At 39.5% G+C, this 13,998-nt stretch overlaps 1 protein-coding gene across 6 annotated transcripts in view; it reads left to right on the top strand.

Annotated features, from left to right (window-relative positions):
• Window positions 1-13,998, top strand: part of SH3KBP1 (SH3 domain containing kinase binding protein 1) — a 411,078-nt gene that overhangs the window by 227,597 nt on the left and 169,483 nt on the right. The window lies entirely within an intron of this gene.

Raw genomic sequence — 13,998 nt, 5'->3', positions numbered from 1 at the left:
GTTTGATAACTTGGAATAGGTGAAAAAGGAATCTGATGATTATTAACAACTGGAAGCATAATATTATACTTCCCATTCAAGGTTTGTGTAGTATTCAGAGCCACTTTACTGAGTCAGTAGATAATTTCATACTTATTTTACCTTTGCTTTAATCCATGTCACCCTATCCAAGGTGGTTGAATGTTGATAATTGTGATATTAACTATGGAAAGTGCTAGCAGGATTAGATTATACACCAGGAAGGATGTTGCATAACCCCCACCCCACCCTGAATAAGGAAATCATGAGTGTAGGTGTTGCTTCTGCTTCTCTTACTGAGCTATAAGAAAGGGCCCCATTTATGGAAGCTTCTAATACTACCAAATGGATAAGCTTCTGAATGATTTTTTTTCAAAGACAGATTCTGTTTATTTTTTCTTGGGTTTCTTCTCAAAGGATGTGTTAAGGCATGATGCCTGCCCTCTAGGACTATTAATTAAAATCACAGTGGGGAGTAAAGAGTTACCCACAAGAAACAATTATGGAGCAATACACCATACATATATATATATAACAGTTTTTATTCACACACCGTACAGTCCATCCAAAGTGTACAATCAGTGGTTCTTGGTATAATCACAGAGTTGTGCATTCATCACTACAATCAATTTGAGAACATTCTCATTGCTCCAAAAAAAGATTCCATACTCCTGATTCCTCTCTATTATTGAGATTAGCATTGGTATAGTACCTTTGTTACGATTGATGCAAAAATATTACAATGTTTCTTTTAACTATAGTCCATAGTTTGCATTAGTTGTATTTTTTGTATACTACCCTATTAGTAACATCTTGTAATAGTTCTGGTTCATGTAAGAACATTCTTATATTTGTACTAATAACCACGATCATCGTCCACAACAGGGTTCACTATGTTATACAGTCCCATGGTTTATCCTGTAGCTTTCCTTCTAGTGACATACACAACCCTAAACTTCCCCTTTCAACCATAATCACACACATAATTCAGTGCTGTTAGTTACCCTTACAGTAATGTGCTACCATCACCTCTATTTATTTCTAAACATTTACAGTCAACCTTATTAAAAATTCTGTACAAGTTAAGCACCAGCTAGCCATTCTCTACCCTCTTTCTGTCTTCTGATAACCTATACTCTAGATTTTAGCTCCAAGAATTTGCTCATAATAATTAGTTCATGTCAGTGGGCCCATACAATATTTGTCCTTTTGTGTCTGGCTTATTTTCACTCAACACAATGTTCTCAAGGATCATCCATGTTGTTGCATGCTTCAGGACTTTATTTCTTCTTATAGCTGAATAATATTCCATCGTATGTATATACCACACTTTGTTTATCCATTCATTGGTTGATGAGCACTTGGGTTGCTTCCATGTTTTGGCAATTGTGAATAATGCCACTGTGAACATTGGTGTCCAAATGTCTGTTCATGGCCCTGTTTTCAGTTCTTCTGAGTGTATAGCTAGTAGCAGGATTGCTGGATCATATGACAATTCTATACTTAGCTTCCTGAGGAACTGCCAAACCATCTTCCACAGTGGCTGCACTATTTTACACTCCCACCACAGTGCATAAATATTCCTATTTCTCCACATCCTCTCCAACACTTGTAGCTTTCTGCTTTTTTTATAATGGCCATTCTAGTAGGTGTGAAATATCTCACTGTGATTTTGATTTGCATTTCCCTAATAGCTAGTGATGTTAAGCATCTCTTCATGTACTTTTTAGCCATTTGTATTTTCTCTTTGGAAAAATGTCTATTCAGGTCTTTTGCCCATTTTAAAATTGGGCTGCTTGTCTTTTTATTGTTGAATTGTAGAATTTCTTTACATATTCTGGATATTAAACTCTTATTGGATATGTGGTTTCCAGATATTTTCTCCCATTGAGTCGGCTGCCTTTTCACTTTCTTGACAAAGTCCTTTGAAGCACAGAAGTATTAAATTTTGAGGAGGTCCCGTTTATCTATTTCTTCTTTCATTGCTTGTACTTTGGGTGTAAGGTCTAAGAGACCTCCTGCCACAAGATCTTTTTTTTTATATTATTATTATTTTTTTATTAAATTCAGTTTTATTGAAATACATTCACACACCATACAATCATCCATGGTATACAATCCACTGTCCACAGTATGATAACATAGTTATGCGTTCATCACCACAATCTATCTCTGAACATTTTCCTTACATCAGAAAGAACCAGAACAAGAAAAAAAATAAAAGTGAAAAAAGAACACCCAAATCATCCCCCATCCCATCCCATTTGTCCTTTAGTTTTTATCCCCATTTTTCTACTCATCCATACACTAGATAAAGGGGGTGTGATCCACAAGGTCTTCACAATCACACTGTCACCCCTTGTAATCTACATTATTATATAATTTTCTTCAGGAGTCCAGACTTCTGGGTTGGAGTTTGGTAGTTTCAGGTATTTACTTCTAGCTATTCCAATACATTAAAACCTAAGAGGTGTTATCTATATAGTGCATAAGAATGTCCACTAGAGTGACCTCTCGACTCCATTTGAAATCTCTCAGCCACTGAAACTATTTCGTCTCATTTTGCATCCCCCTTTTGGTCAAGAAGATACTCTCAGTCCCACGATGCCGGGTCCACATTCATCCCCGGGAGTCATATTCTGCATTGCCAGGGAGATTTACAACCCTGGGAGTCGGGTCCCACATAGGGAGGAAGGCAGCGAGTTCACCTGTCGAGATCTGCCACAAGATCTTGAAAATGCTTCACTACATTTTCTTCTAGGGGTTTTATAGTCCTCTTATATTTAGGTCTTTGATTCCTGTAAATGATTTTTAATTGACCATTTAACTAAAATAATTCAGAAGAAACTATGTAATGTCTAGGATTTGCGTCCAATAATCTTGAAGGTGGAAAAGTGGATGGGGTTATAGAAGAAACAAGATTGGTCATGAGAGTTGATAATTGTTGAAACTTGGTGATACATACATGGGGGTTTGTTACACTATACTCTGTTTTTGGATGTGTTGGAAATTTTCCTTGATAAAAGATTAAAGACAAAAAAAAGAGCCCTGGGAAAAATGTACCCTTTAAACTAAGCTCAGAAGTTTTGATATGCTGTATCAAAATAATGGAAAATACTGTGTGGCTAACAATGAACCAAGTTAAATATCGTAAGATTAGAAGGGTGTGGATACTGTTGTCCTAGCTGATTGACCTTGACAGAGTCACTTAGCCTCAATTGGGCCATGTGAAAAATGGGAATACTCTTTATACGTATCCTCCCCCTCAGGGCTTCTTTTTTTTTTCTTTTTTTTTTAATTAAATGATATGTAGTGGAAAATATCTTGCACATTGTTTTTATTTTTTTTGTTTTATTTTAATTTTGTTATTTTTTTATTTTTATATATCTTGTACACTGTTAAGTTTAATTCATTTCAACCAATATTTTTTGAGTGCTCACTATATGCTCAGCACTGGGGATACAGTGGTAAACAAGACCAGGTCTCTGCCCTCAGGGAGCTACAGGAAAGTAAACAAGCAGTGGTAAGACAGGGAATTGCCGTGACCAGGCTGAGAACACTTTGCTGTGTTGTAGGAGCCCTTTGGTATGGCAGGAGGTGGTGAGTTGTTAGGGAGTCTGGAGAGTGTGTGCGTGTGTACATGCACATGCACATGCGTGTGTATGTATTTCCTACAGGAAGTGATGTTTGTGCCTACAGGAAGTGATGTTTGTGCCAACAGGAAGTGATGGGTAGCTCTACAGGGAATATGTTTAGCCCTACAGGAAGTAATGTTTAGACTGAGAACCATGGGTCCAGTAGGCATTCATCAAGTGAAGGAGCAGAGAGTTACCAAGGTGGAAAGAGCAGCATGTATAAGTAACTAGACAGGGAAAAGAGATAGCACAGAGAGTACATAGAAGCTCCAGTGGGAAGTGGGGAAAGATGAGAATAGAGAAAAAGCAGGACCCTGATCATGAAGGGCCTTGTGAGATTTGTTAAGGAGTTTGGACTTGATCTTGAGGGCAGTGGAGGGCTATCAGAGGGTTTTAAGCAAGAGAGTGAAATGATCAGGTAGGTGATTTAGAAAGATTATTCCAGCTGCAGTATGAGGAGTGGATTATAGAAGATAGGGAAACTGAAATTCAAGAGAGAGGTGACAGAAACTTATATTGGCTCTCCTGATAAATACCAATCCCTCCCACCTGGGTCCTAAAATTAATTACTAAGACATGTCAGTGGATGGAGAATCAAAATATCAGCTTTACTTATTTTTTTTTCGGTATTGATATCCATTTGACCCGGCACTGTTTAGCAAAAAAGATCATCTATTCTGCACTGCGAAGCCGTTCCATCTTTGTTGTAACCTAAGTGGCTGTGTATGTGTGGATCTGTTTCTGTATTCTGTTCTGTTGGTCTGTTTGTCCTTGTGCTGTCTTAATTACTGTAGCTTTATAGTAAGTCTTGATATCTGGCAGTGTAAGTCCTTGATCTTTGTTCCTTTACTTCAAGATTGTCTAGCCTGTTCTTGGCCCCTTGCATTCCCATATAAGTCTTAGAATCAGCTTGTCAAATCCCACGTGCATAAAAATGCTCCTGAGATTTTGATTAGGATTGCATTGAATCTATAGATGCTTTTGGGGAGAATTGACACCTTTACAGTCCATGAACGTGGTATATTCCTTCATTTATGTTAGTCTTATTTCACTTTGTGAAAATTTGTCAAGCTGTACACTTACTATTTTTGCATCTTTCTATATGTATGTCATATTGCAATGTTATTATTGATGAAGGCAAAGGGGGAGGATATAGGTTAATGTGCAATCCAGAAGGGTCTGCTAGCTGGTCCCCAGAATTAGGCAGACTCACTCACTCAGTCTCAGCAACACTGGACCAGGGCAGGCCTGTGTGAAGTGGAAGGACCTACCCCTTGAAGAGCAGCAGAGAAGGCCAACTCCCAAAAGGAGTAAAGAAAAGAGCTGAGCTGAGCATACTGAGTTTATTTTTCCCAAATTCACTTATCAGATAAGTCATTTCAGTTTCGCAGGTAAGAGTGAATAAAGAGACAGGGAGGGTCCAGGAGTATTATACCAATTGAACTCCCATTACATGGAAGGAAGGATAAGGGAGAGAGCTTTTTTCTCTAACAGCTTGAACTATTATCATGGAGAGAAATATTTTGAGAGAAATATTTTGGAGATAGAGTCAAGAGGAATACTTGATGGATAGTATGTGAAGGTATGAAGGAAAGGGAGGACTTGAAGATGTTGCCTTGGGCAACTGGGTTGATGTTGGTACCATTCCCTGATTAGAAAACACTGGAGGAGGAAGATATTTGGGGAGAAATGTCATGGGGTCAGTCTTAGACTAACTGTGTTTTTAAGTATTTGTAGGGCCATCAAGCGGACACATCCAGCAGGCAGTTGGATAAACAAGTGTGGTGCTCCGGAGAGGGTTGTGGATGTTGGTTTGGAAGTCATCAGCCTATAAGTTGGGTTGGAAGACTGTAATATAAAAAAGAAGGGGCCAGGGCAGAATCTCATGCTCACAAATACTGCTGGGTGCTTCTGTCTCCCACCTGAAGGGAATTTCTTCATTGCTGCTTCCCTGTGACCCCAGCCTATCCCCACTCTTTTTTTCTAAACTCCTTCTGTTTTTATGAGTCACTTAGTTGGTCGCTCTTGGCTAACCACTTAAGGAAAGGAGTGTCAGGTATTACACATGAGTGGGTGCATTACAGATACTCAGGTGAGTCTCCGGACCCAACCTGACATAGCTTTAGATAGAGTCATCCTGGCTTTTCAGAGCCAGCTCCTTCCATGCCCAGGCTCTCTAAGCACTACCAGTATTGACTCCCTTAAATGTTGGGAAAGGCAGCCTTTCATGCCCTGTCTCTTCAGTCAGATTGAAAAAGATGGTCTGCCAGGTGGGTTGGTTACTCTACTAGATTCCCTACCAAGAAATCCTTCAAGAAGCTCCTTTCCCATGATCTTCTGGTCTTGGCTGGTTTCCATTAGTGGTGTCTGACATCTCTCTCTTGAAATGATTCTATTTTCTTTCTATATTTTCTACCATTTTCCACAACTAGACATTGTGTTTCTGACAGTTTCTTTTTCACCTCTTGTCATCTTGAATCTCACTTACAGAATCACAGTTGCCCAAATTAATGCCTTTGTAATACCGACATGATGGCTTTTACTTGTAACAGAGAATTAAAATTAAAATCATACATAAATGAGAGTCACTGATCATATTTAATTTTTTAATCAGCCAAATTGCAGTAAGAGAAATTTTAATATTTTCATACATTTCTCAGGTAGTCTTTTTATCCATCCTGGTAAAAAATGATCAGGTTGTGTACTTATGTAAAATCAAAGCATCTAAACATGTAAAATGATGCTCTTAGTGCCTTAAAAATAAGAGATCTGTGTCTCTAATCCTTTGGAGACTGGAAATAAGCTCTGTGGATCTCCAGGAGCTAATAATACATTCTTCGACTAATGAAATACAACTGGATCAAAACTTGTTGTGATTATCTGGGACCTGGAGTATTGGATGTCTCTCATTTTGGTTGAAAAGCAAGATTATGTGATACTTCTTGAGCTGTTGGACAACCCATTTTTTAAAATTGAGATTGTTCACATTCCATACAATTATCCAAAGATCCAAAGTGTACAATCAGTTACCCACGGTACCATCATACAGCTGTGCACCCATCACCACAATTAATTTTTTTGAATTTTTAGAACATTTTCATTACTCCAGAGAAGAAATAAAAATAAGAAAAGGAAACTTAAATCCTCCCATACCCCTAACCACCTCCCTCCGTTATTGTCTCATAGTATTGGTATAGTACATTTGTTACTGTTGATGAAAGAATGTTAAAATACTACTAACTGTAGTATATAGTTTGCAATAGGTATACTTTTCTCCCTATATGCCCCTCTATTATTAACTTCTAGTTATAGTGTCATACATTTGTTCTGGTTCATGAAAGAGATTTCTAATATTTGTACAGTTAATCACAGACATTGCCCACCACAGGATTCACTGTTTTATACATTCCCATCTTTTAACCTCCAGCATTCCTTTTGGTGACATACAGGACTCTGAGCTTACCCTTTCCACCACATTCACACACTGTTAAGCACTGTTAGTTATTCTCACAAAGTGTTACCATCGCCTCTGTCCATTTTTAGACACTTAAGTTCAACCTAGTTGAACATTCTGCTCATAATAAGCAACTGTTCCCTATTCTTTAGCCTCATTCTATATCCTGATAACTTATATTTCATGTCTATGAGTTTACATATTACAATTAGTTCATATCAGTGAGACCTGCAATATTTGTCCTTATGCATCTCACTTATTTCACTCAATATAGTGTTCTCAGGGTTTCATCAACCCATTTTTTTTTAAGACAGTTTTGTTCACACCCCATACATTCCATCCTAAGTAAACATGTATAGTAATGTATTTAGGTATTCACCAACCTCACCACTATCTATATAAGGACATCTCCATTTCTTCCAAAAAAAAGGAGGAAGAGTCAAGTCAAAGAAGGTAGAGAGACAAAAAAAAAAAAGGAAAGAGAAATAAAACAAAACAAAACATGACAGCTGGGAAGCAAAAAAAGGAAAGATAGCATTAAACTAAAGTAGAATAAAGAGTCAGACAACATCACCAATGCCAAGAGTCCCATACCCTCCCTTATATTCCCTTCTTATATGCATTTAGCTTTGGTATATTGCCTTTGTTACATTAAAGGAAGCATAATACAATGTTTCTGTGAATTATAGCCTCTAATTTGCATTGATTACATTTTCCCCCAATACCACCCTATTCTTAACACCTTGCAAGGTTGACATTCATTTGTTCTCCCTCGTGAAAGAACATATTTGTACATTTTATCACAATTTTTGAGCACTCTAGGTTTCACTGAGTTATACAGTCCCAGTCTTTATCTTTCCTCTTTCCTTCTGGTGTCCCATAGGGTCCTAAACTTCCTTTTTCAACCATAGTCACAGTCATCTTTGTTCAGTGTACTTACATTACTGTGCTACCATCACCCAAGATTGTGTTCCAAACCTCGCAGTCCTGTCTTTTCCTATCTGTCTGTAGTGCTCCCTTTAGTATTTCCTGTAGCACAGGTATCCAGTTCACAAACCCTGTCATTGTCTGTTTGTCTGAAAATGTATTAAACTCTCCCTCATATTTGAAGGACAGTTTTGCAGGTTATAGGATTCTTGGTTGGCAGGTTTTCTCTTTCACTATCTTAAATATATCACACCACTTCCTTTTTGCCTCCATGGTTTCTACTGAGAAATCCACACATAGTCTTACCAAGCTTCCTTTGTATGTGATGGATTGCTTTTCTCTTGTTGCTTTCAGGATTCTCTCTTTGTCTTTGATGTTTGATAATCTGATTATTAAGTGTGTAGGCCTATTCAGATCTATTCTGTTTGGGGTACGCTGCGCTTCTTGGATCTGTAATTTTATGTCTTTCATAAGAGATGGGAAATTTTCATTGATTATTTGCTCTATTATTGCTTCTGCCCCTTTTCCCTTCTCTTCTCCTTCTGAGACACCCATAACACGTACATTTTGCATTTCATGTTGTCATTCAATTCCCTGAGATGTTGCTCATATTTTTCTATTCTTTTCCCTATCTGTTCTTTTGTGTGTAGGATTTCAGGTGTCTTGTTCTTCAGTTCCTGAGTGTTTTCTTCTGCCTCTTGAGATCTGCTGTTGTATGTCTCCATTGTATCTTTCATCTCTTGTGTTGTGCCTTTCATTTCCATAGATTCTGCCAGTGGTTTTTTCGAACTTTCAATTTCTACCTTATATTCACCCAGTGTTTTCATTATACACTTCATCTCTTTTGCCTTATATTCCCTAACCTTTTTGAATTGATTTAGCATTAGTTTCAATTCCTGTATCTCAGTTGAAGTGTAAGTTTGTTCCTTACACTGGGCCATAACTTCGTTTTTCTTCATGTAGGTTGTAATTTTCTGTTGTGTAGGCATCTGGTTTCCTTGGTTACCCCAATCAGGTATTCCCAGACCAGAACAGGCTCCGATCTCAGAAGGGGGCAATATTCAGTATCAGGTCTCCCTTAGGGTGTGTCTTAGAAGAGTGACACACCCTGTGCGGCCTCTAGTCACTGTGCTTTTCCTATTGTGCCCAGCAGGTGGCGCCTGTCAGCCTGTCACTCCTGACTGGTATAAGGAGGTATGGCCTGCTTAGTTTCTGTTTTGGCTGTTTTCTCTCAGGCTCTGGGGTCTGGTTCTGAATGGAAGGTGAGTAGTGGGGCTGGGCACCACCTCCTTCCTCTTAGGGAAGATACACCCCCTAGGGAGTTTTTCATTTGCATTTAAATAGGCTCCTTGTCTCTCTGACTCTGCTATCTCCACCTTTGTCTGGATCAGAGAGCTGCAAACTGAAAATGGCTGCGGCTTTCTCCACTGAGCCGCCCAGGTTGAGAGAGAAAAAAATGGACAGAAAGCCCCCCTTCAGGGCCAGTTCACAGTCCTCCCAGCTTCATCCGCAGGCCAGAGATGGCACCCGGTCCTCTAGGCTCCCCCTCCCAGCCTAGAGAATTCTGCTGGCTCTTTAAGGTCAGTCGTCACTAAAAGCCTCTGTCTGCTTTTTGGGGATTTGTAGCTTGTATTGAGCAGTCCACTTTTGTTAATCAAAGCCCCATTTGGAGCTAGACTGAGGTACATTCACTTGTTCAGAGAATGCTGCTCTCTAGCACAGTGAGGTTTTGCAGTTTGGGCTGCTGTGGTGGAGGGGCTCTCGGCGTGTGTCTGCAGTCTTTACTTACAGATTTTATGCTGCGATCTCAGGCATTCCTCCCAATCCAGGTTGGTGTATGATGTGTGGACAGTCATGTTTATCCCCCCACAGTTATTCCAGGGTATTTACTGGGTGTTCCTGGCTGTTTATTAGTTGTTCCAGGGGGACTAACTAACTTCCACTCCTCTCTATGCTGCCATCTTCTTTCTTCCCTGGACAATCCATTTTTAATGAGCAGACATTATTAAGATGCTTACTGGTTGCCTGAATGAAATGTCTGGAATTTTCAGACTTTGGTTTATGTGCTATCTTTTCCCAGAGTGTTTCTGCTAAGTTTCCTAATCTAGGAAAAGTAAGGATGAGGGGAGGGGTGTGGGGAAAGGGAAACAGAAACATTATTACAGGGTTGCTCTGACATGTTGGGTGCCATTTATTGTTTTACATATGCTTTACATACACTTTGTAAAACACCCACCAATGTGTATTAGCTAAGAAATGTTGAATTGCAGCCAGAGCATCACCAAGAATCACATTCTCAGAGGGCTTTAAAAACGTGGTTAGTGCAGGCCAGACAACGGGGATTCAAATTCCAATTCTGCCTTGTCTCTGACAAGTCTCTCAGTGTTTAGATTCCTCATCTGCAAAATTAGAATAAGACAAAGCCCTGCCCCACACCAAAATGGTTAGAATAGTGCTTGGCATCTAATAATCCCTTGATTAATGGCCGTTGTTCTTGTTGTTGAGCTTATTATTATAATGGAAGGAGTGCCTCTAAATAAACATTGTAGCCTCCAGGATACTATCTTTAACTTTTTATTATGGAAAATTCCAAACTCAAGGAAGCAGATAGAACAATATAAGGGACCCTTATGTACACCTGGCCTCAGCACTTTCCAGGCTACTTTTGATTAGTGTGTGATAGTTATGGCTGCAGCCAACCCTTCTTTCTTTAGTATTCAGTGGTCAGAGACTGAGCCTTAGGAAGGCCAGTGGCAGGTCCTTTAAAACAAATTAGCCTTTTATATCCTTTCATACTTCTCAGAAGAGAAGTAGTATTAACACCTTAGCTAGGACTTGAAGTTTGCTATATCTGTGGTAGCTGTTTGTTTCACATCACCAAGTATTAAATATCAGCCACTAGAAATAAGCACCATGCATTTGGGACCTTGTCTGTGTTAGTCACCATTGTATTTACAATTCCTTGTAAATAGTTGTTAAACTATAATTGGCCCTCAATAAATATTTGTCAAATGGATGAATGAATATAGTGTTTTGTCCAAATCCAATCAAAATTACAAAGGAAGACTCATTATGTTTGGGGCCTGCTTGAGGTCTTACTACAGATTCACTCCTCCATTTGTTCATTAACTGGCTGGCTTGCTCATTCATTCATTCATTCATTCATTGAAGCTTTGTTGAATTTTTTTATGGACCAGCAGCAGCAGCTCTAGAATTTCTATACAAAAGAGCTAAGGGGTGGCAATCTGTTTGGAAGGGGATTGGCTAGGTGACATGTCTAGAAGCTGTGTTTCCATAATAAGGACAGGTTTGTTTTGTTTTTGTTTTTTTTTTTACCCAACAGGTTATTTGTTTGGGGTGGGGTGGGTCTGGTATAGTTTACTGAAATAGAGTTAACACCTCCTCCACATCACCGCTGTGGAGCAGCTGTCACATACAGGCCTCTCTTTTAGTGCTTTGGATTGTCCCTGGGTCTGAGAGAAGTGGGCATGTAAAAAGGTCATTATAATTCAGAAGATATGTCCAAAGCATTAAGGAGAATAGAGAGGAAGGAACCCATAACTTTCTTGGAGGTCAAGAAGGAAGGGATAAGATGTCAGGGAGATCTTTTCAGGAAAAATGATATTTGAGCAAAGTATTAAAAGATGAATGGCAGAGAGCATGGTGTGCATGTGGACATAGAGAGATCGTGGTTATGGTGAAGGGGTGGAGAAGAGGGGTTTGACTGGAATGCAGGGTGCATGGTGTTGGTGGAGGTGAGTCCCTGGAGGGAAGCTGAGGGGAGACCAAGCTCTTCACACAGGACTCTGTCAGCCCACTGGCAGGCTGTGTGCCTCCTGGGTGGGCTGGGGAGTTAGCGAAGGAGTTAAGTTGGGAATGACATGAACAGATTTGCACTTTGGAAGGAAAACTGGGGAGGCACCATGGAATGGGGACTGAAGATGGGAGAGCAAGCAGCTGGGATTGTTGCCAGCCCTGGGGTTCCATGGTTGCTGACTAATTGGCTAGGCACCAGGAACTTCTAGTAGCTCTTGGAAAGGGGCAGATGGGCCCACCTGATGCGCACTCTTTAAGCTGGTCTGCCGTAGCCAGGGTTGGCAGCAGAACTGACAGAAGAGCCAAGTTTCCTTTTAAAGAAAATTCTTTTGTTTATTTTGGGATCCAAAAAGCCAGGAGTCAGCAGTCAACTATCTTTGTTAATAGATAGGCTAAGGATATAATTTAAAAAAAATCAAGTTGGGAGGGCAATTTAAAACATTTACATACATACATATTTATAATCATGTATATATATGCATATCCACATTGTGTGTCTGTGTGTGTGTGTATGCACACACACAGACACACAAATCAGCAGGCTTATTTTCCTAATCAGGTTTTTTTTAAAAACTTGTAATTTTAGAAGAGTTTTAGATTTACAGAAAAGTTGTGAAGATGGTATAGAGTGTTCCCCCATGTCCCACACCCAGCTCCCTCTACTGTTAACATCTTACACTGATGTGGTACCTTTACACAATTAATGAACCGGTATTGATACATAATTATTAACCAATGTCCATATTGTGTCCCCATTTCCTTCGTTTTTCCCTAATGTCCTTTTTCTCTTCCTGGTTCCCATCCAGGGTCTCACATTACCTTTAGTTGTCATGTTGCCTTTGGTCTGTGACAGCTTCTCAGCCTCTCCTTGTTTTGGATGACCTTGGCAGTTTTGAGGAGTACTACTAAGGAGTTGTTTTTTTATTTAGAAAGAAGAATTGTACCTTTATAGAAAAGAGGCTAGAAATCATTTAGGAGGGAGAATAAAGTTTAGGAAAATTGATTTATAGTTAGCCTATGGTAGGAATTGCACATTGTAAATATCAGTGGGCAAAATAATGTGGGATATTTAGGAGTAAAAGATACCTGTAAGATTAAAAATTATTGTTCATCTTGCCATCCCTTAAACAGGCTTGTCTTTAAACTTTCCAGTATTTTCTGCTCAGGAGTTTTGTGGGATGTCCTTCATTAAGGGTTTGTCTGATGTTTTTCTCCTGGTTAGACTGGGGTTGTGGGTTTGGGGGAGGAAAACCGCTGAGGTGAAGCACCCTTCTCATCGCGTCATATCAAGAGTACCTGCTATCAACATGACCTATCTCTGATGATGTTGACCTTGAACACCTGGCCGCGGTAGTGCTTGCCAGATTTCTCCACTATGATGTCATGCTGGTTTTCCCCCCTTTCCAAACTTTGCTTTCAGGAAGGGAATCACCAAGTACAGCCCATGTGTAAGGGGTGGGGAGTTATATTCCACCTCCTCGAGAGAAGACTATCTACATAACTTTTTTGGAATTCCGCAGGGAGATCCACGTGTTCTCCCCTATCCTAATTAGGTTTCGAAAAGGTGATTTCTTTTCTGTCCTCTGAATTCCAAGTGCTGGTTCTATAGCATTTGCATCACACTTGTCATTTACTGCCTAGTGACATCTCCCACATCTTTTATGTGTGATATATAAGCAGATCTATGTCATATTTACCTGAGTAGAGTGTGAATTTCTTGAAGGCTGGGGCAGCACCTCAGTCAAAGAATTGGACACACTGCAGGCAGTTAATAAATATTGAATAGTTTTAAAAGTAGTTTAATTTAAAATTTTTCAAACTGTGGTTAATAACTGAAACAGGTTATTGAAATCTAACTATACAGAGCAATGCGATAATCAAGGTGAGGATAGTGTTGACGTGCTATCCTGATTTGTGAAGTCCTCCTGAATTTGTAATAGTTGCTGATCTGGCACTTACTATGTGCTAGGCAGTTTTCTAGGCACTTTACATGTATTACTTATTTAATCCTTAAACAACCCTATAGGTTGGTGCTATTCTTATCTCCATTTTACAGATAAGGAAAATGAGGTGAGCAAAAATAAGTGGCTCATGGTCTCCCAGCTAGAAGTGGCCCCACTGGGATTCGAATCTCATACCCTCTGGGTC

This window comes from Choloepus didactylus, chromosome X (assembly GCF_015220235.1).
Source record: "Choloepus didactylus isolate mChoDid1 chromosome X, mChoDid1.pri, whole genome shotgun sequence".
Taxonomy (NCBI): Eukaryota; Metazoa; Chordata; class Mammalia; order Pilosa; family Megalonychidae; genus Choloepus; species Choloepus didactylus.
Note: the sequence above shows the minus strand (reverse complement) of the source record. Positions and strands in the feature narration are given on the sequence as shown.